This window comes from Lagopus leucura, unplaced genomic scaffold, assembly GCF_019238085.1.
Source record: "Lagopus leucura isolate 7727_CA_CO unplaced genomic scaffold, USGS_WTPT01 Super-Scaffold_100004, whole genome shotgun sequence".
NCBI lineage: Eukaryota > Metazoa > Chordata > Aves > Galliformes > Phasianidae > Lagopus > Lagopus leucura.
This window is the reverse complement of record NW_024962264.1, coordinates 40,833,645-40,854,734: the sequence shown is the minus strand read 5'-3', so window position 1 is coordinate 40,854,734 and position 21,090 is coordinate 40,833,645. Positions and strand designations below refer to the sequence as shown.

General features: G+C 36.1%; 1 protein-coding gene across 32 annotated transcripts in view; it reads left to right on the top strand.

Annotated features, from left to right (window-relative positions):
• SORBS2 (sorbin and SH3 domain containing 2) overlaps positions 1 to 21,090 on the top strand; it is a 142,740-nt gene that overhangs the window by 9,603 nt on the left and 112,047 nt on the right. For 31 of the 32 annotated variants that reach the window (XM_042871276.1, XM_042871273.1, XM_042871274.1 and 28 more), the window contains one exon: positions 16,177 to 16,310. The exons of the other annotated variant lie outside the window; for it this stretch is intronic. The gene's annotated coding sequence lies outside the window, so the exon portion shown is untranslated. The remainder of the gene's footprint in view (positions 1 to 16,176; positions 16,311 to 21,090) is intronic. 32 annotated transcript variants of the gene reach the window in all.

The following is a 21,090-nucleotide window of genomic DNA, read 5'->3' as shown; positions in this document are numbered from 1 at the left end:
GCATTATATGCACAAGTATTGAAGGAATGTACAACTGAAATGTTTGATACGTAAGTTTAGCCACAGTTGCTGACCAGCTACATTTGCCCTCAAATAGTGAGTTTTACTCTTGCTACCTCAGGACTCAGAAGAAAAGTGAAAGATACTTGAAGGAAACCCAAGGGAATCAATAATGGCAGTTTTCATAGCTGAAAAAGCAATGTTTTGCAGGCTTACAAGAGCATTAAGAGGCGTTGATGTCTCAAGATTGTGTTTGTTTGTAACATCAACAGTTCTGCTAAGAGGAGGTTGATAGTTATGACTGAAGGTTAAAATAGCTGGAAGGATCCTTTCAGAGTTTAAAAACAAGAACAACAGTGAAAAAAAAAACAACCAACACAGTTCCTTAATGATTCTCTTTTCCTTTAGTGAAGACAATAAGTGAGTTCCTGGTTCAACCACAGTAATCCTGAAAGGCAGTTCTAATGCTCCTAAGAGGCTTAAATTACATGATGTAGCCAATGATGGAAAGGAGGGGAACTACATCAAGAGCAAGATAGCCATAGCTTGTCCTTTTCAATATATTGCCATCTTGTCTGAGGAATCAATTCTAACCTGAATAAGAAGATTTCTTAAGACAGAGTATGTTGAATGTTAAGTATAGCCAAGTATTCCTTGATGGGGAAAGTGTGATAGACACAAGTGTGTGAAGTCACAAAAAACATAATGTGTCACCTTGCAAAAAAGTACAGATATTACTCAAACATGATGTACGTGGTGCAGAGGATGCAACAGATTTTGCTTTAGTAATCTAGTCCTAAGTGTTTATACCTGATGTAAGACCGTAGAAGATTAATAAGTTCCTAATGACAGAGATCTGATGGATGTTTTTCATAAAATATGGTGACTCATCTTTTAGATTTAGATATAAGGAATACCAACAAAAGAACAGAAATAGGGATTTCTGAATTGTGAATTGTGGAAGATAGATTAGTACTTCAGCTTCCCATATACAGAAAAGGTAGTTATGAAAACAGGGTGGTAAGATTTATATTTTTACTCGAACTATCGAGATTAATTACAAAGCCAAGGAAGACTGCCACAAAACCCATAAGAGAACAAATTTCAGTTCATGCAAATATCTAGACTACTTCTGGTGTCCTAATTGGAATAAAATGTGAATATATGTAAAAATCTTAATGACTTTTGGTAGCTGATTTCATAAACTGTTTTGGCTCTGACTATAGCAAGGGTATCCAGTAGGGTTGACTTCCTAAAGGCCATGTTTCACCAAAGTTTAGCTTTAGGAAAGGGGAAGAGGAAGCCTGTCCATGATTCAGGTCTCTCAAACGATTCTGACGTGAAAAATGCATGAACTCGAGATTTCACACATTACTGCAGAGGTCTGCAGAGGTCTGTGTTTGTGACTATGAACAGTATTTTCATTACTAGAGGTGCCCACAGAAGGAATGTAGCAATCCACTTGAATATCACTAAGTGAATTAAGTGTAGGGCAGATGTAATTAAACTGTATGTTTAAACACTGCTCTTGCTAATTATATCTTGATATTAAAAATGATACACAATAACTATAAAGCCAGAATTATTTCCTTTTTTTCTCAGCATAAATCTAATCTGAAATTGAGATAGTATTAGCACCAAATTTTGAAAAAGGTGTAAAATGGGATTTGTAAAGTACTAAATGCCTGTTTCTCAGTGAATTTTATTTTGCTTGAGAGCCTCACTTTCTCTATTATGCAGATAATGAGAACTTTTATAATTGAAGTAATAAATAATGAGGACTAAATAATTGATGTGAGGTGATTATTAATTGGTGAGAATGCCAAAAAAACTGTGTTATTGGAAAGCTGATCAGTAAATCCTCAGCACAGATTGCTTTGTGCTCTCCAGTGAAGCAGATGAGTTGCTGGATTAGAAGTCTCCATCTTTGGCTCAGTATATTGTTTTTAAGCACCACAAGACATGTATGCAACTTTTGAATTTCAAAAAGACTGTAGCTTTTCAGGCAATCCTAAACTACAGAGACTCACCTAAATATGGTGTATAGTTAATGCTTCCCTTCTAACATAGAGCTCACACTACTGATTACTTTGTATTTTGTGTTTTACCCTCTTTCAAATCTTGAGCAGCTATTGTTTGTTTTATGTATCAACGCTGTACTTTCTTTCCTATTAAAGATATAGTAAGGGTTTTGGAGATAAGCGTACAGTAGCATCCCAAAGGGGTGCCACTGAAAAATACTCAGTACGTATCACTGAAGTCATATACTGATCCTGTGATTCACACTGCTCCTTCTAGCCAGTTATGCATCTCGTATATTTTAATGAACAGCTTCTGACAGAAGGTTGCAGTTGCTAGCACTACATTTATTAAATTTTACTTCTAATTAACTGGGAACTCTGAGCAGTGACACTCTCCCAGATAGTGCAATTAGCATAAATTTGATTGTTGTTCTTCTAGATAAATCTGTAGTTCTTAGGAATCCCAAAGAAATAACAATTTCAATATGACTAATGCAATCAGATGGGTTACTTTGAATAACCACAATGTAAAAGACGTTAATCAAAGGAAGTGATTGTAGGAGAGAGAGGTGAGGTATTGATAGGTTTGGCAGTAGAATGAAGGCCAAGCCAAAGACTTTGGTTTGACATATAAGTTTTAAATTTGTTATGTGTGTACTTGTAGGTTTATGCTTTTACACGATTTTGACAGTGGCATTTGATTCACTGATTATGGTCTTGGGTACAGGCCAGGTTCAGGGCACAGTTTATTGTCAGAACTCTCACAAACTCTAGAAAAATTATTTACAAGTCTACACCTACATACTATAGTAAAATATTAGGGGGATGCTTTCCAGCACAGGGAAATTGTTTTCTTACAAGCAAGTTAAAAATCTTGTGGACTGAAATTAATCTAGGTGTGAATTTGTTTACTTTCTGTAATATTTAGTGGTGTAATTATCTTAAATATATGCTATTTAAAGTGTAGATTAGTCATTGTTTAGCTAAAACCTCAAGCAAAAATGAACACATCAGTAGGACTAAGTAAAAACTATGAGCTGTACAACAGCAAATCTGTTACACTGCCTCTATGTAGACATGTTCCACTTCAAATTCTGACGTGCACTCACTGTACCAGAGGAGAAAGTGCAGATGAATTATTTCCTAATGAATGGATAAAAAGACCGCTGTCTCAGTTGTTATCTGAAAGGAAACTACATCTTAGTAATTGTTTCTGTCAATGTTAGTTCATCACTGTGTAAAGAAGGGATTGGAGTTGAGTTATCTTTGTAATAGATGCTTAACATAGTAGATGGAACACACAAGATTGCAAAAGTAAACTGAAAAACAGATGTATTAACAAATGTTTCTGACCACTCAACTATAATACCAGTTGTTTCCTGATTTCTTAAAGGAAGCTTAGCAGAAACAAAAAATTCAGAAGGGATTTGAAGAACAAGCAAATAGTGGCTCTATAGATAAACTTGAGAAGTATTCTTGTGTTAGAATCATACTATCTGTTACAAATGAATGAAAGAATAGGTGGGAAAATCTGTGCAGAAGTTGTACAAAGTTGCAATGAGAGCTTTGGAAGTTGCAGGAGGAGACAGACAAAGAATTGAGAAAGCTCTAGGAAGGGAAGAGATGGAAGTAAAACTGCTGTAGTGGAAGGACATGGAGGCAGCTGTGTGCCTGCTAGTGGACAATGTACATCTACTGCTCCAGAGTAGACAAGTGTGACAGCCTCAAAGCAAAAAGCCAGAGTAGTCTCTTGGGACAAATTTTACGTCGATCATAAAATGGCATTACTGAAAACCAGAGGCCTGGATGCTGTAGTTAAATTGTGTTATGACAGAGGCCTAAACAACAGCATTCCTGATAAGGAGCAAACAAAAACAACTGTATTGTTCCTGAGATTGAAGGGAAGCAGGTGTGAGGAAAAATGAGTTGGCTCCTTGAGTAACTAACGTCATTATTTGCATTCTAGTCAAATTTCTGACTTACAGACAGTATGCCAGCACATACCATGGATTTTTCTTGTATTTTAGTCTCTGTATGTACTCAAGTATTTTAATTATTTTGCAGATTTGAAAACAAAATAATCCCCTTCTGCAGTCGAGTACTTTGTGTTGTGTTTAAACTTGGGCAAAAATAGTCAACTCTTGGCTGCTCACTCTTTAGAACAAAGTATTAGATATTTCAAATAGATACTTACTTGTATATCACTATCAAAATGAGATTGTCACTGGCTGTCTTCCACAAGCAATGGAATAATGTAATTCCGTGGATAGGGGTCAGGTAGCAGGTAATTTGGAGCCAAGTGAGGGATGCTGCTGTGGTGCTCAGTTGATCTGACTATTGTAAAAATAAACTAAATGCTTTCCTAATATTTTCCTTATGAGAAATTTGTTTAATTCTCAGAGGAAAAAAATAAGCTTAAACTGCATGTCAGATGGTCCATAGCAGAAGGCAAAGCAATATAAGGAGCTAAATGAGTTTTGAATACTAAATTTGTGTTAAGTTTACTTCTGGTGAGATGTTCAAATGTCCTTACTTGTGATGTTCTTGTGTACAGTGCCGATTTAACATAATTATCTCTACATTCTCTTTTAGGAGGTAAGACAGAAATCTAAAAAAGTTTACTCTGGTGTAAATTCACTAGAGAAAACTTACCTTTCAACTTTTTGAAATTCTTCTGTGTGTAAAGTTTTCAAGTCATTTATGAAACAGGATAGCAGAAGTCACTGACTTCATCCTTCAGTTTCAAGTACAAACTTTTCCGATCTTGTCTGATCATTATCCCAGGACTAGAATTGGGAATTTGTTTTGACCAGAACCAAGGTAATGAAAAATCAAAAAACCCTGAGACAAAAACAAATCATCTGAGGTTTTTGTAGTTAATAAATGGATGACTTTTAAAAACAGAGGATGTTAAAGTTATCAGGAAGTAAACAGTTTCTAGGAAGGGAAATCCATGTTTCCGTATGTTTTTTTTTTTTGTTTTTGTTTTTGTTCAAAGAGGAAATTACCTAAGAAATGTGCAACTTTATGTAATAATAACTGCTTTAGATTATGCTATTATTTCCAGATCTCACATACCTTAAAATCTGCCTGAGTGTGAGCAATGTTTTCATTTCTGCTCTTCAAGCTTTCTTCCTTCAGCTACCATGGGTTTAGGTTTATTATATGATGCAGAGATACTGCTTCTTTTAACAAAATGTGCAAAGTAAGTGTAGACATATAATTTTAACTGTCAATTTGTTACTGTTTGAGAGTGTTCTCAAGAGTTTTTCTCTGTATTCCTTGTTGGTGCTGGCCTTTGTTCTGCCGGTTTAGATCTCTTAAGGACTGGTTTTCATAAGGTGCGTGCACAGCTTCTCTTGAAAAGCACATGTAGCCCATGTACTGGCTACCAAAATCTGAGATAGCAAGAAAGTGTTACTTTAGATTTATGACTATTCAGCAACTACATTGTTGAAGAATTTTTCTACGCAGGGAGAATACCTGTGGTGAAAAACGTAGTTGCAGTTCTGAATTCTTTATTAATTACTAGCATTCATTACTGATCAGTAATGAAAGTGTGCTGAGGGAGGAAAATTAGGAAATTGCTTCAAAAAAATTGTGTATCATCCTCAAGTACTGTCTTGTAATTGCTGTAGTTGCTGCTTATGCAGAGGTCTAGCTCTGTTAGTGAAAAATGAGTGGAGGCCCGCAGATAAATTAGGGTTGAGCAACCAGCATTGCAGCATATCTTGCATCACCTTACATTACATTACATATTAAACATGAGCTTGTCTTTGCCCAGCTAGGAGAAGCATGGATATAGCTCAAACAAATGTTTCGAATAAATAGTGTGTTCAACAATTAAAGGTACTGTGGGGAACATAAATAGGAAATAAAAACTGTGAAAGTGCCCTTACTGTCATTTAGCAGGAGCCGAAGCAGTACATGATAAATGACTGCGTACTTAATGTGCTTCTGTTAATAAGAAGGCAAAACAAACAGAAATTCAGCACTGGTTTCCTGAGTCATCTGCCTGGTGGGCAAGGGCTAATTTGGTTGCAGAGTATCTACTGGGGATTGTTGGCATTTTGCTAGAACTTCATCTTTGGAAGCTGAAGAACTTCCTAGAAGCAAAGTCTTCCTTTCGCTCCAAGTTGCCAGTATGAGGAACTGCCACATTTCTAGAGAAATAATTATTTTCAGATGAAGACTTGAATAGGAATTGAACAATTTTCTGTGTAAGCACTTCCTGTTGATCATTATGCGTCATACAGAAGAGGAGATTAATCAAGGCACTCACCACCAAAAAAAAAAACCACCAAAAAACCCACCAATGGATCATTAAGCAGATTTCTGCTGTTATGTCATTCCTCTTCTCTAACACATTTGCAAACCTTATCTCCCAAGTAGGTTACAAGTCTCTAATTATTTGGACTGTGTGGAAAGCATCTGTTTCAGAAATGTATTTGGACTCAAATTTAAAAAAAAAAAAAAAAAAAAAAAAATCAGTTGAAAGTTCTCTAGGACATGAGATGTTGTTTTCTAGTAAAATTTCAATCCCTGTCACTGCATGCAGTTAATAAAATGCTATGGCTTTGTTCTTTCAAGACAGCATGAGCGTGCAGCTGTGCAGTAGCATACTGCTCTACATGTCTATTGATGATATTGGTGTAACCAATTACAGGTTTACTTACATGTTGAATGCTTACATTTACCTTCTGATGCGTGAGTGGGAAGGAATACACAAGGAAGCTACTGTCTGCATTTATGTGGTACTGATGATCTGGTATGCTAAAGCCTGTTTTTGGGATTGTTTGTCGTTTCATAGTGCCTTGAGGATGTGGTGTTGCTAGCTAAGATGTACAGACCATTTCTAACTTAATAGAAGTTTAAGGGTCACACATAGCTTGATTGTGATTAGAGATCAACAGAAAAACTTTAGTCTGACCACAAAACCAGCTTTGTGGTCATGGGTTGGGGAGCCATGGTACCTTTAAAGAAAGCAGGATTCAGCTGTGCTCTTGAATAAGATGATTCCTGACAATGTAAGAGATTTTGAACTGAATCTCAGTCTGGCTGTATTTTCTTTAAGTCCTCTTTATCATCTTGTATTGGTTAAACCTCACTGATAGCTATGGCTACCTTTCAGACTCTCAAATTTGTTGTGAAGCTAGTATACCATGAAATGTTAAGATGCTTGCACTGGGTAGAGCTGGGCCTGCTTTTTCTTAATGAGCACGTTTGGAATTTGAACTTAATTCTACTATATCACCTGAACAGCAGATCATTTCAGATGTAAATTACAGCAACATTTCAAGCTTAAATTACAGTAAAGAACATCGCTTATAACTAGAATAAAAATTATGCTATGGATAACAAAGCAGTGGAGAGTCTATAGAAGTTGAGGTATCTTTCTTGTTGGATGCCTTCTGAAACAGTTGAATTGCATCTGTCTGGAATTATATGCATACTGTTAATTTTGCTGTAGTGAAGCAGATGGGCAAAATAACCTAAAAATTCCTCTTTAAGCCTTTCAAGATGTAAGGAATTACAGGAGAATTGACTCAAATTTTGTCTGCTGCTGAAAGGGTAGGTCCAAGTGGCCTCAGTCTAGAGATGGCACACACCTGGGTTACTGGAATAACTGTCAGTTTTGCAGCTTTAGGAATCAGTAACTGCCAGAGCTCTGTAAAAAGTGAGCAGCAGTCTGAGAGTTGGATCAGAAGCAATTGTATGTCAGTGAGCTTTGGCTGACTTCGGTCATTTTTATGATGTCAATATGTTTAAATCAGAAGAAACCTAAATGTTGGGTCTTGTGGTCTTGAAAATCAGATACTGTTTTGAACACTGACTCTTGAAAACACCACGTGAGAAAAATTATTGAGGTTCTGCCAGTATTAGTTTGTGTTCTAAAACACTGAAGTGTGATCTACCTGTAGCCTGAAACCTTTAAGGCTTTGCACAAGTGCTTATGTCCTTAGGTCTTTGTACACATGCATTCGTGTTTGCAATTAAGTGGATTGTAGTAGCACAGTGGATAAACTGACTAAAGGAGCAGTTAAGGGAAGATGTCTCTCACCACTGCTTTTCAAACCTGTTGTTTGATTGACTTCTAGTGTGAGGTTTTTTGTTGAATGGATTTGACAAGTATAATTCCCTTCCCCCTGGGATTCAGACCGTGAAAACTTCAATTGTAGTAGGTCTGCTTTCCTCTACTCTCTATGGTGTGAGTAGCAGAAAATATTAAAATTGCTTGGTTGGTAAAACTTCTACGATTTGTAATGTAGGTCTCTTTTTCTTAACAAAATTGACAGCTTTGCAAGCTTTCTGAACACCATTGTGTTAATTATTGAGAAGCCTAAATTCCTTGGTGGATTTAGTCATGGTAATTGAAACAGAAACTTAATTCACAATGTGGATGTGTAAAGCTGGCCTGGCTTTTATCTGGCTATTTAAGAAAGAACAAAATGGCATTAGGCCTCGTGATGTTCTGTATCATAAAGCTTTGTGAAAGAAAAGGAGGGAATTGAACCTTGCCTATCTTTCATGAGTTTCTTCTGCTTTTTGTGGACCAGATAACTTAAGACAGAGAGAGACAGTCATGCACAGGAGCAGGCAGGACTTCATAGTGGTGGCTTTGCTACATTGAGAGGGGAACATGTTGTCCATGGGTGTTAATGTTTCAGCATAACTGGAGGAGAAACTGTCATTCGAACGTTGCTTTCTCCCAGATTAATTGTCTTTAAGCTAAATAGTCTGGTTCTTGCATTTGATATAGCTAAAGTATTTGTTGTTGTTGTTTTGTAACATCGAATTTGGGCTCAAAAAATTAATGTGAGCACTTGGTAGAACAAATCCAGTCATCTGAGTTTGTAAGTTTTAATGAGCTTTTCAGGTGTAAACTCCTTGCTCATGTGTATATACATATATATGAGTTTTAGGCTTTATACTACCAAATTCCTCTCAAAAAGACCCCATAAATTTACACAGTAGTCGAATATATTTTGGTGGAAAATGATTCTGAAAGACAAATGACCTTGTGTAAGGTTCTTGAAACAATGTACTAGCAGTGTATACCGAGAGCAAGATAAACAATAGGCTTCTGTTCTCTATTTCCTGAAAAAAGCCTTCTCATATTGATTTCCCCATATGTTTTTAGCTGTTTACTCATGGAACGGGGGAAGTTAGTTTTACTAATGAAATAATGCTCTTAGCAGGCATGTCATTCTTTAGGTCTAATTTAACAGCAGTAGCTGCAGTCAAAGTAGTACTTGTTACCTCATTAGGAAAGCAGCAATATGGTATGAAACTGACATAAGAATTACAACATATAACCAAGAAGAGGTGCTGTATCTTTAGATAATATGCTTTTAACAATTTGTTTGAAATTAGTGTGATTTCATTTTGATTGTGACTCCTTATATTGTAGTACATTGGTTTGTGGTTAAAGCTATTTTAATTTTTAAAGGATTCTGAAGTACCATATTAAACATTGAAAAATTGCAACCATTTCAAACAAAATGTTTGTGTTTTTTGGTGTTGTTAGATACCAAAAACTAAATGTGGGGACATAAATGAAACTCGGTCAGGTTTTGTCAAAGGTACCTGGAAGATGTAATACTGGCTCTTTCCAGCTTCTCTTCAAAAAACAGGTTAGTCGTCCAGAGATTTATAGTCTTGACAGGTATAGAATCATTAAGTTTGGAAAAGATCCCTAAGATCAGCAAGTCAAACCATCATCACCGTGTGTATAGTTGCTTTTTGTTTCAGTGAATTAGTGTTTTATGTCTCCAAGAACTGTCAACTATTATAAACATTCATAGATTCTGAGTCTGCATAAAATCCTTTGGCATCTTCAGAAACATGGTAGGTGACAATTTGTAGTTTTGTGAGAGTTCTCAGATATGCAATGATTCCTGAAGAGTAAATTTAAGATGTGTAACAAACTCATGTTACTATAATAGCAGAATTCCTTAATTACAAAACACCTTTCACAGAAATGTAGCTAGGAGCTTTAGTCTTATGTCATCTTTTCAATCATCAGTCAGTCAGTACTTTATTAAAATCATAAGAGGAAGGGAGGACAGTGGACTTAAATTGCAGAGATAAAAATGAGAACTGAATGTCGCTGAAGACAGATGGTATCTTTTAAAGAGATCATAGATCTATTCTAGAGAAAACAGCTGAGACAACTTTTGTGAAACATCTGCCATTTCGCACAAACCTCAGACAATGTTAATCAAGTGTGAGAGTGTGGTTGTCCATGCTTCATTTCTTGATCCATGTCTCTCAAATGTATGAGCTATTAGTAAAACATTTCTGTTAAATAAGTAAATGAATATGGAAATTCTCTTGGATACTATGCTTTGCTGGATTACTGACTGACTGATAAATATTGACAGGGTCCTGTGTGCATTCTGAGGAACACAAGCCAAAATAAATAAAATCCAAGTTTCCTTTCTTTGCTCTTCCTTCTGTATTTCAAACTTTTTCAAAGTTTTGGGGATGAAACACTTGTGTATCAAATCTGAAGAGAAAGTGTTAGTAACTTTATTAGTGCATATGTATTAGCAATGTGGGCCATGTCTCATTAATTTTTTGAAGGAACTGATGGGAAAAAGAACTTTGTAAATTAAATGAAATTCTGTGCTTCTTCCTAGATGTGGAGAGGTATTTTAGAATGAGATACTGGAGAACTGTGTATATGGGCTACTAGTGTACTTAACAGAGCAATTTAAAAACAAAAAGCTAAAATCCCATGTATGGACTTCAATAAACTTCAGTTGTGAAAGTTTTGTGAAAGATTACCAAAACTTCAGGATCAGGATTATGAACCCACAAAATATCTATATGTGCTGTCTGACAATTTCATAGGTTGTAATTCATCCTCCTTGAGGGGTGTGTATAGTTTCCCACTTCTTAAAGTATCTTGAATAGAGCTACTATTACTGTTTGTTACTACCACAGATACAAAGACTGCTTCAGTAATTCAATAGCTTGAATTGCTTGGAACATGCTTTGCTCAAGTTGTGAAGTTCTTAAGAAACACTAAGCTTTTTAATCTTTATAAAATGTCTTCTCATACAAAACTAGTGATCTGATGGCTACTTCACACACCAGATTCAGTGTGTTTTCTGGAAGAGATATGCATCTTTTCTATGGCTCTGTCATTTGTAGCCATGCTGCAAAGAATTCTAACGCTATGGATAGTTCATTGAAGTAACTCCTATTTTCTTTATGGTTATGAAGAATGTTGTTATCAGGTAACTTGGATGTCTACATTATCTTCCCTCACAATTTTTATTTTCAGTAAGTGACTCACATTTTTCTTTGTACCTCAAATGAAGAAGTGATAGAAACCGAAATTTGGGATTTATTGTTTGTGTATGTGATTTAATGTTGAAGAATTTTCAGTTCTTGCTTCAGGAATGAAACTGATGTCACTGAATACTAATCTCTTCCCAGCAATTTTCATTCTTTGGATTTATAGGCATATAGCATAATGGTACATTTATTTGAAGATCTGCAGCTCTACCAAGCAGATTGAGTTAGTCTGTCCATGCATTTTTGCAATGCTTTTTTGGCATCTATGTGTAATTAGATATACCATCCTGTCCAAGAGAATGGCCGTAGAGATTCAAATCTCCATTGCTTCTCTATAGTGAAGGCTACTGAAAGTACATCTGAGACACTGAAAATAGATTCATTCTTATTTATAAGATCCTTCAAGATCATATGTGTCCAAGACATTTTCAAGATTAGCTCAAGTCAAAGCATGTGGTTGATAGGCTTCAATTCTGTGTCTTCACAGAATTTTTCTGTAATCTGGGAAATGCTCATTTCAGAGATGAAAATCAGCTCTAGATCAATGAATATACTCTCTAAAAAGTGATACAGAATGCGTGTATGTTTTCCTGTGTTCTCTAGTGTTAAATCCAATGAATTCACTTGTGTACATTATTGCATTACTAGAATGTCTTCCATAACTATTACATGATCAGGATAAAAACATGTATAAAGTAATATAAAAATGAAGACATTACATGTGGCTGTATAGAATATAAATTCACCTGCATAGGTAGTACGTACACAGGTTGACTCCACAAAAGAATCAGCAATTGCACATGAAGTGCACATGAAGTTCAGTGAGTCAATTGTGTTTGTTAGATCTATGAACCAAGTGAAAATCGAGATTTATTATGTATGAATCTATGAAGTGGAGACTTGCAGAATTGTAGGGGCTGGAAGGGATGTCTTGAGATCACCTAGTACACTCTGTCCATCAGTGTGTTGAACAATTTTCCATCTCTCATCTTCCATTTTAACAGAACTCTGACTTGTGGAGCCTAGTCACAGAGTCTGTAGGGACCTGAACCAAGTGCCTAAATTAGCACTGTGTGCTAAACACTTCTTGCTCATCTTTGATTGTTTAATACCAACCATCAATTAAATTGTGGCAGTGTGACACTAAAGAAGTGTTGATAAATGTTAAATTTGATGTTACTGATAGCTATAAAATGGGAAATATGATTGTTTCATCCTTTGAAAAGTTTATGGTGATAATCTTGGTAATGGTGACAAGCTTGTTTTAGTAACAAACTTGTAAGTAATTAGATTTATTGGAGAACTAGACAGTATTATTTTGTCATGCTTAATAAGTGCTATAAACACTAATAACAAACCATTTAAGCAAAACAAGTTGCAGAGAGTGTGTAAGAAATAAGGTACTAAAAAGGGTTAAGTACTAGCAGTAAGTCACTGTCCTGAGAAGATGCTTCAGAAAAGAAATACTGCACTGCAAGACATCATGTATTGCATTTATTTGGTACTGCATTGATATTTCTAATGATCTGAAAATATTCTTCTATTTTTGTATTTGCATGGTAATAGAATTCACCATACCTGTATTTGTTGGCCTTGCTTGTAACTAGCAGTTTAAAGCAACAAGGACAGTAAGGCTGTGTAGCATCTGGCTCTACTGTTTTGTTATGTATAAATCATGTAGTTAACTTAAACTGTATTGTGTTTTCTACCTGATCATTACAACTCTTAAGCTGGCTGTAACTTATGCAATCATATGCTGTCTAAAACTTCAGCTGCTGGAGCCCTTTATTCATCAACCTCAAGTTAAATATAAACTGAGCTTTTTAACTTCTGTGAGTTGGTTTTGTAGTAAAATAACAGTCCTAAACTAGCCATGTGGAATAAAACAACAATAATGATTAATATGTCAGGCTGGTATTTAGTATTAGATGGGTTGCATTTTTCTGTTCTTGTAGCTGCTCTTAACTACAACAGCACTAAAAATGGCTGGGATCAAATGGAAGGAATTTTCCTGAGCTAATAAAAAAATAATTTATGCTTCATTTTCACACTTGACAGCTTTTTTCACTATTGTTTTATTTTATTTTTATTTTATACAAGTCTTTGGGAACAAATGTGCTCATTTCTGCTTGTTTTTAGCAATGAGTATTGTTTTATCACTTAAGTAGTTTGAATAGCCTGTGGTTGGCATCCTGTTTAACTTTCAAATAGTTACTCTTCAGAAATAAATTTTAACATTGAGGTGATCCATGTCTTCTAAAATGATTTCAAAGGAGGCTACTTGGCTAAGTAGAATATGATTGGAAGTCCAGTATTTATGGAAATATTTAAAATTTCTACCACATTAGACTGTTTTAGATTTTGAGTGGAGAGTAACATCAGATCTTGTTCATTTTGTTCAAAGAAAAGTTGCAAGATTTTTGGTGACAGTATTTAAAAGTGTGGACATACATGAAGAGTTATTCTGGTGAAGCAATGTCAGTTTTATCTGCTGATAAAGATAGAGAACATTCTTTCTATAACAGAAAAAGTTCCCAAAAGTTAAATGGTAGTTTTCCACTGGCTTACCTATGTTGTCTGAAACTTCAAAGTGATTAGCAGGTGGAACAGAAATGTTTAATGCTTTCTTAGCCTCTGTCTTCAACACTAATGATAGGCTGTAAGACCCCTGGAGCCCTGAGCTGGAGAACTGTGACTGTGTTAATGATAAACTCCCAACCAACCCCAAACTCGTGTGGGATTTACTGGTCCACCTAAATGCGTAAGTCCCTGTGGCACAATGGAATTCATCTCAGGGTACTTGAAGAGCTGGCTGATGCCATCTCTCTAGGTGAGGTCTCTCTCTATTACTTTTCGGCAGTCTTGGGAGTCAGGAGAGGTCTCAGTTGACTGAAAGCTGGCAAACATTGCCCCAGATTTCAAGAAGGGCAAGAAGGGAGAGACTGGTAATTACAGACCTGTCCGACTCACTTCAGTGCCTGGTAAAATTATGGAGATAATTCAGGGATTTACTGAAACACCTGAAGGACAATGCAGTCATTGCTTGCAGCAAGCTTAGGTGTGTGAGGGATAGTCCTGTTTAACAAATCCAATTTCCTTTTATGACAAGGTCACTCACCTAGTTGACAAAGGAAAATCAGTTGATGCTTTCTTTAGATATTTCAATAAGGCTTTCAATACTGTTTCTCACTTTATCCTTCTGGGCAAAATATTCAGCATGCAGTTAGACAAATATTTAATGCAGTAGGTGAACGATTGGCTGATGTGGGGGCTCAAATGATTAAAGTAAATGGGGTTACATCACTTGTGACTGGAGACCAGACACAAATGGAGTTATGCAGCGTTCCATTTTGGGATCAGCTCTCTTTAGAGTTTTCATCAATAACTTGGAAGCAAAAGTTAGAAGTATAGTAAGTTAGTTTGTGGACACATGAAACTGGGAGGACCTGTTGTCTTCCTTGACAGTCTGCAGAGAATTATTGACAAATTATGGGGCTGAGCAGCTACCAGCTGCATAAAATTTAACAAGAGCAAGTGCTGAACTCTGCACTTGTAATGAGGCATCTCTGCATATATATGTACAGACTGGGGGGATGACAGGCTGGAATGAGGCCCTCACAGAAAGGGGTCTTGTGGTTCTGATTGACAAGTTGAATCTGAGTCAGCACTGTGCCCTGGCAAAAGGGCCAACCGTATCCTGGGGTGCATCAAACCCAGCATTGCCAGCAGAACAAAGGAAGGGATTGTTCCACTCTGCACTATGCAGGCTTGCCTTGAGCATTATGTGTGGTTTGGGGCACCACAATGTATGAAGGATATAAAACTGTTAGAGTCTTCAAAGGAAAGCTATGAAAACGGTAAAGGGTCTGGAGAACAAGATGTGTATGTATGATGAGCAGCATCTGAGGTCCCTTGACTTTTTCAGCCCAGAGAAGAGGAGGCTGAGGAGAGGGTCATTTGGGTGTTAGGAAACAGTTCTTCATCAGAGGGTGGTCAGGCGGTGGAGCAGGCTCCCTAGGACAGTGGTCACAGCCCCAAGCTGCTGGAGTTCAGGAAGCGTTTGGACAATGCTCAGACATAGCGTTTGAATTTTGGGTGGTCCTGTGTGGAGCCAGGAGTTGGACTCAGTGATCCTTGTGGATCTCTTGTATATTCTCTGTATATTCACTTTGTTGTCTTTTATATTAATTTTTAGTATTTTTACGCAATGAGAATTTCAGCTGGTTGTTTGGGGTGCAGCAGAAGGGGACAGGAAGATCTTTGTTATGTCACTGAATGGCCTGTGGAGTGCCAGCAGCTTCAGGTCACTAAGCTTTCAAAATAGCACTGGTGCTGAAACTGGAAATTTAAGCTGAAAACTAGAAACAAAATTCTGGCTTCAGTCTTAGAAAAATTTTTCCTCAGATGTTTATGCCAGCCAGATATAATACGCTTAAATACAAATAGAAGTGCATTCTTCTCAGATGAACCTTTGTATAAAGAAGGCAAAATAACTTTAGGACTGACTAAACTCAAGATATACATTTTAACATTAAAACAAATTCATAGTGATTCTTTTCCTGAGGTAATAGTCTTCAAGGCTCCAACTCTGCTTTTAACAGTATTTTTCTTTATCATCTACAGTGCTTGTTCCCTACGCTTTCTGTTTCTTTAAATGAAATTTGGGCAATGAACAAAGGTTTTTGCCATGAATGTCTTAATTTTTTTAGCTTGGGTTGGTATGCTGCTTCTTCTGTATTGCATTTTCATTTTGATTGTAGGCAAGCCCATTGCTGCTGAAAATAGCTCAAATGTGCTTTGAACAGAAACAGCCAGCAGCTCAGCTTCTTTCTTTCTCTTTCTCTTGCAGACTCTTGCATATGAGTTTAATTTTTTGAGAGAAACCTTTGTAAAGGGCTAAATAAACAAGATCTGTACATACAGAAAGTTTTTACTTCCTCTTCACTCCTTTGCACCTGAGACGCAACTAAACTTGTCTGTCTGGTAAGTCATATTTTTCTGAAGGATTTGTCTTTTTTCCTGTCCTTACGACTTGCATTCTTGAGTTTCTCATTAGTGTTCAGAGAAAATCAGTTTCTGTTTGTTGATAGTTCTGCATACAGTATGTGTTGAAGTGTGAAGACCTCTATGAAAGCATTACTGCCCTGCTTTTGCAAACCTGAAAATGCTACCTTTTAAGTCCATAGCATGCTCTGGGATAAGTAAGTTTGTAATTTTTGTTGATCAAGTAGTTCATTTTCAATTTGTTATAATGAAATTGTCTAGTATTTTAAAGCAGAATTGGTGATTATTCTTTCCTGAAATTCTTTACCTATTTGGATGTTCTGTACTTAGAGAGTGAAATTGAGGATTTTTTATTTCTTTGTGTTAAGTGAGATTTCAGAAATAACCTTCCCAGCAATTCATTCATTACTCCTTGCTTGCAGGTTAAATTTTGTGTAGATAAAATAGGTACATGTTATTGACGCAACTGTATTTTTTCTTCGTAGTATGCACCTATGTCATAGGTTGGCAAACATACTTGTCAGTCATTAATGTAATTCTGAAACTGTTCCATTCATGATGTTTTTTGGGTTACGGTGTTTCTTCACTTTTTAACTTTACTTTTTAACTTTTTAACTTTACCACCAAAGTTGGTTTTGTCATTTATTTTCTGTTTTCACTCTACTTTGTGATTCAAACAAAGAAAACATCTGAAGAGCAAAAGTGGTTTGTATTGGTTTTCTTTTTCCCCTCAATGTTATGGCTTTAAGCAGTTGCTTAGGATAAGTAGCAGCCTATGTAAACCCAGTCTGTCTGATCACAAATACTGGCCCTTTGGTTTACCACAATTACTGTGTTCTTGCATCCTGCATCTCTTAGTTCTGCATAGTTCATTTTTCAGGCTTTGCTATTGCTTTAAAATTAGTTTTTTTCAAAAACATGATGAAAACCAAGTCATTTTTAGAAGTAGTTCTACATTTAATGTAAACCATCAATTCTGCATTTTATTTTCATAGGAAAAGAAAAAAGTAGATCAGAATTCTTATAGAAAATGGAAAATCCACAAACATTTTATTTATCTAATAGAGAAATTCTGAAGTCTACATACACATTTCATATGGAATATATGTGTGTTTATATATATATATATGAAATAAAGAGATTTGTGTCAAGTAGAAATTTTTTTGACAGTTCTTCAAAAGCAGTAAGAACAAATCTGGTTGAGTTCATTACAAGAATGTTTTATTCTCATGAACTTCTTTACAGTGAGGTGACGGAGCACTGGAACAGGCTGCCCAGGGGGGTTGTGGAGTCTCCTTCTCTGGAGATATTCAAGTCTCGCCTGGATGTCTACCTGTGCGACCTGGTTTAAGGAACCTGCTTTGGCAGAGGGGTTGGTCTCGATGGTCTCTAGAGGTCCCTTCCAACCCCTACAATTCTGTGATTCTGTGATTAAATTCTGCTTTATATTCCTTAGAGTAGCAGATATTGAAGGTGTATCCGTCCAAAACTATAGGACTTTTGTTACCAGTCTCATTTTCTACTTCAAATGAGACACTCTTCCTCCTTTCCTGTCTCGTTTCAATCAACCCATATTCCTTTTACTTTAAGATTTTCTCTGGTCCTGTCTTACTGCCACACATAAAGCTGATTCCCTAGTCCTGTAGATCTATCACCCTGTCCTTTTATTTCCTAAGTTCTTTTGAGCATCCAAGTATTCTAGTAAATACTTTACTTACATTGATGCTTTTCCTGTAAAAACTAGTTTTTAGTCTGTGACTTATTCAGAAGAATCTGAAGCTTTCAGAAGAACTTAAGACCCTTCAGAGGCCCTAATGTAGTTATCAGTTGAGTGGATGTGTATATAAGGGAAGCAGTGTAAAACTTTGAGACCAATTACATAGTTGGAAGAGAAATCAGGCTGTATAATAGACAAAATATTTAACCAATACTTTCAATCAAAGCCAACACTTGAATTGTGTAAAGTAAGGGTCCAGGATGATTTATGAATGATCACTTTTTACTTCACATTACTTTAAAGTTGCAATACAAGACCATGTTTTTGTTTGGCATTTAACTTTTGACTGAGTAACAGAACTGACATACAGAAACTTTTATTTGGCATACTGACACAACCCAAATTTTAGCTAAGTGAACTTGGCACTAAATTCAACTAAAGGGAAAGGAAATCTCAAGAGAGCAATGGAATTTCTTTCTTTGCGTAAGTATACCTCTGCATTCATGGGGAACAAACAGTAACATTTTGTGCAGGTTTCTGCTTTTGACAGTGTGTCTTTGTTCACTTCCCAAAGGTGGTGTCAAATACATTGGGGAAAAAAATAAAATGAAAAATGCAAATACAAGAATTTATTTAATTATATGGTCCAAATGAACACTTTAGGTCTGGAACTGACTAGCACTGTTATTGGTAGTTCTTTAAAGGCTTGCTTTCAACAATTTAGATTATATAAATAAATATGCTCTGTCCTTACAGTTTTTAAATAGAGGGGTGGGAGGCAAGTTTATAAGTTTTTTATGGAGTTTATAAGCTTTTTATGATAGACTTATTTGATCAAAGAGAATCTCAGAAACTGTTTCCTTTTTGTCCATACAAAAGTTTCCCAACCAGTATACAATTTTACTTGAGCTGTTATTTCAAGAAATGGCTCTGATAAAGATCTTTGATTAATATACTGCTTATTCACAATGCATCAGTGTTGCTTTCACAGGGTGGTCTAAGTTCAAGTCTTTTATTAATGGCAGCTGGATTTTATGGTATCCAAATTGCCCAGTTTCTGATCTGATAGAAGAATTTCAAAGGCATGTGAGTTCAAACTGCATGTGACAATACTGGAGAAGATTAAAAGTGTTTTTGAAAACTGGAGAGCAAAATCTGATGATAAAGGAGATTAATCTGAATGATCACCTTGCAAGGGATATATGGGGATGAACGGATATGTCAATTTTGAAGCACCTGAGAGAGCACATGTCCTTATGTGAGACTCAGCACTTGTTTCTGCATTGGATTTATGTGGCCTTGTATTCTTCTGAGGTGGCAATAGATCAGTAAAAGATTCATTATGTCATTAGGTACCTCATTAATTGTTATAGAGGAGTGTGATTTCAATGATACCCTGGCACATTGGTTATCTGCTGTCTGCAGGGGAAAAAAAAAAAAAGCCAATAGAAAAACAGTGGCAATGCCTCTGATCTTTTGATAGATCCAGGTGAGCTAGGATCCAGCAGCATTCCCAGTTTCTTACAGTGGCTTGTGCTTATCATCCTTAATGATCATCCTTAATTATCATCATTAATCTGTGATTTGAGAAAGAGGATAAAATGAATCACAAATAACAGTAAGCATCTTGTGTTTGGGTTACTAATTTTTGACCACGATGTCAAAGCATTTTGTTGCTTAACCTTTCTAAAAAAAATTTCTCTTTTGAGATGAGCATTTTTCAGGTTCAACCTCAATACTATTCATTTTTTATCATTAAAAAAAAAAAAAGAAAAAAAACCTAAAAGTTGCCAATGAGAAGCAGATTTTTGCTTTTAAACCAAACAGAAGTGTTGTAATTCTCAGTTCTGCCTTGAGCTTTCAATTTTATTTGACTTTGTATTTAAACGGTATTGATTGGTAATAATGAAGTAGTATGGTACGTAGTAGGGAATATCATTGTTTAGCCACCTGTGTGATTGTATTACAAAGATAAATGTGCTTATATGCTCTCTCTTTCTAAGTAGGCACTTAAACATATATCTAATAAGTATGATTTAATCTCACATAAGACACTGCCTGCTTATGTTTGTGTGTAAGACTGCATTTGTCTCCGTATATCAGTGGCTTAAGTATTAGTATGTTTCATTAGTAGCTTACATTCCTTAATGTTTAATGCTGTTTAGAAGGCTATGTCTTCTTTATTACTGGAGGCAACTTGAGTACTTAGGCTTCCTTGACTCTTGAGATTGTTAATCAGTTGTTCCACAGAAAGGTTTAAGAATTGCTTCATTTAAAAGCACAACTCAATAGCTTGTCAGGTTTTGTTTTAAAGAAAACAAACAAAAAAAAACAAGTAGGTGACAAATGTATTATTAGCTCTATCCTTGTGAAGATGAAAGCATCATTCATGAGTTACTGCACACAAGAAGTCTCTGTGTTAGAAGTGCTCCATGAGGAATACTTGCGTAGGATTTCCTAACTTTTGTGATTCTTCTCAATAGATCTAAGAGAGCTGAGAGTTAAGTGCTACAAAATGCACCTGGACTCAGTACGTGACCCTAAATCTCTAGCAGTTCTTTTCTTCTTCTGGAGAGCAGATCTCTTATCTGCGGGCTGGAGAGTTAAAAAAATCAAAGTAGAAGAGAGGACAGCAGAGATAGTAGGTTTTCTGTCTTATCCAATCTTATTTACTTCCCTGAGAAGAAAGGAAGCAGAGGAGACAAGAAAAGGAAGACAAGCTCTGTTGCCCTCGTGAAAGGACTTATCTGAAGAGCATTAAATTTAGAGGCCCAGTTCTTCTGTGTTGATAACACCAAGTCTTTCAGTGCTGTTGAGTCTTATCTGTAGATTTATTTCTTTCTGTGTTTTTTATACCCTTCAATATCTAGAATTCAACACGTAGAAACTTTCTACAATGTTTGTTAACCAAATGAAGGCAATAGGACCTTGCTGTCAGAGGCCAGTGGATTACCAAATGGTGTAAAGTTACCTTTTGATTTCTACATCCCATTTGGGTTCTGCGCTGAATAAAGCTTTTCAGTGTTGAAGAGAAGGCTGATG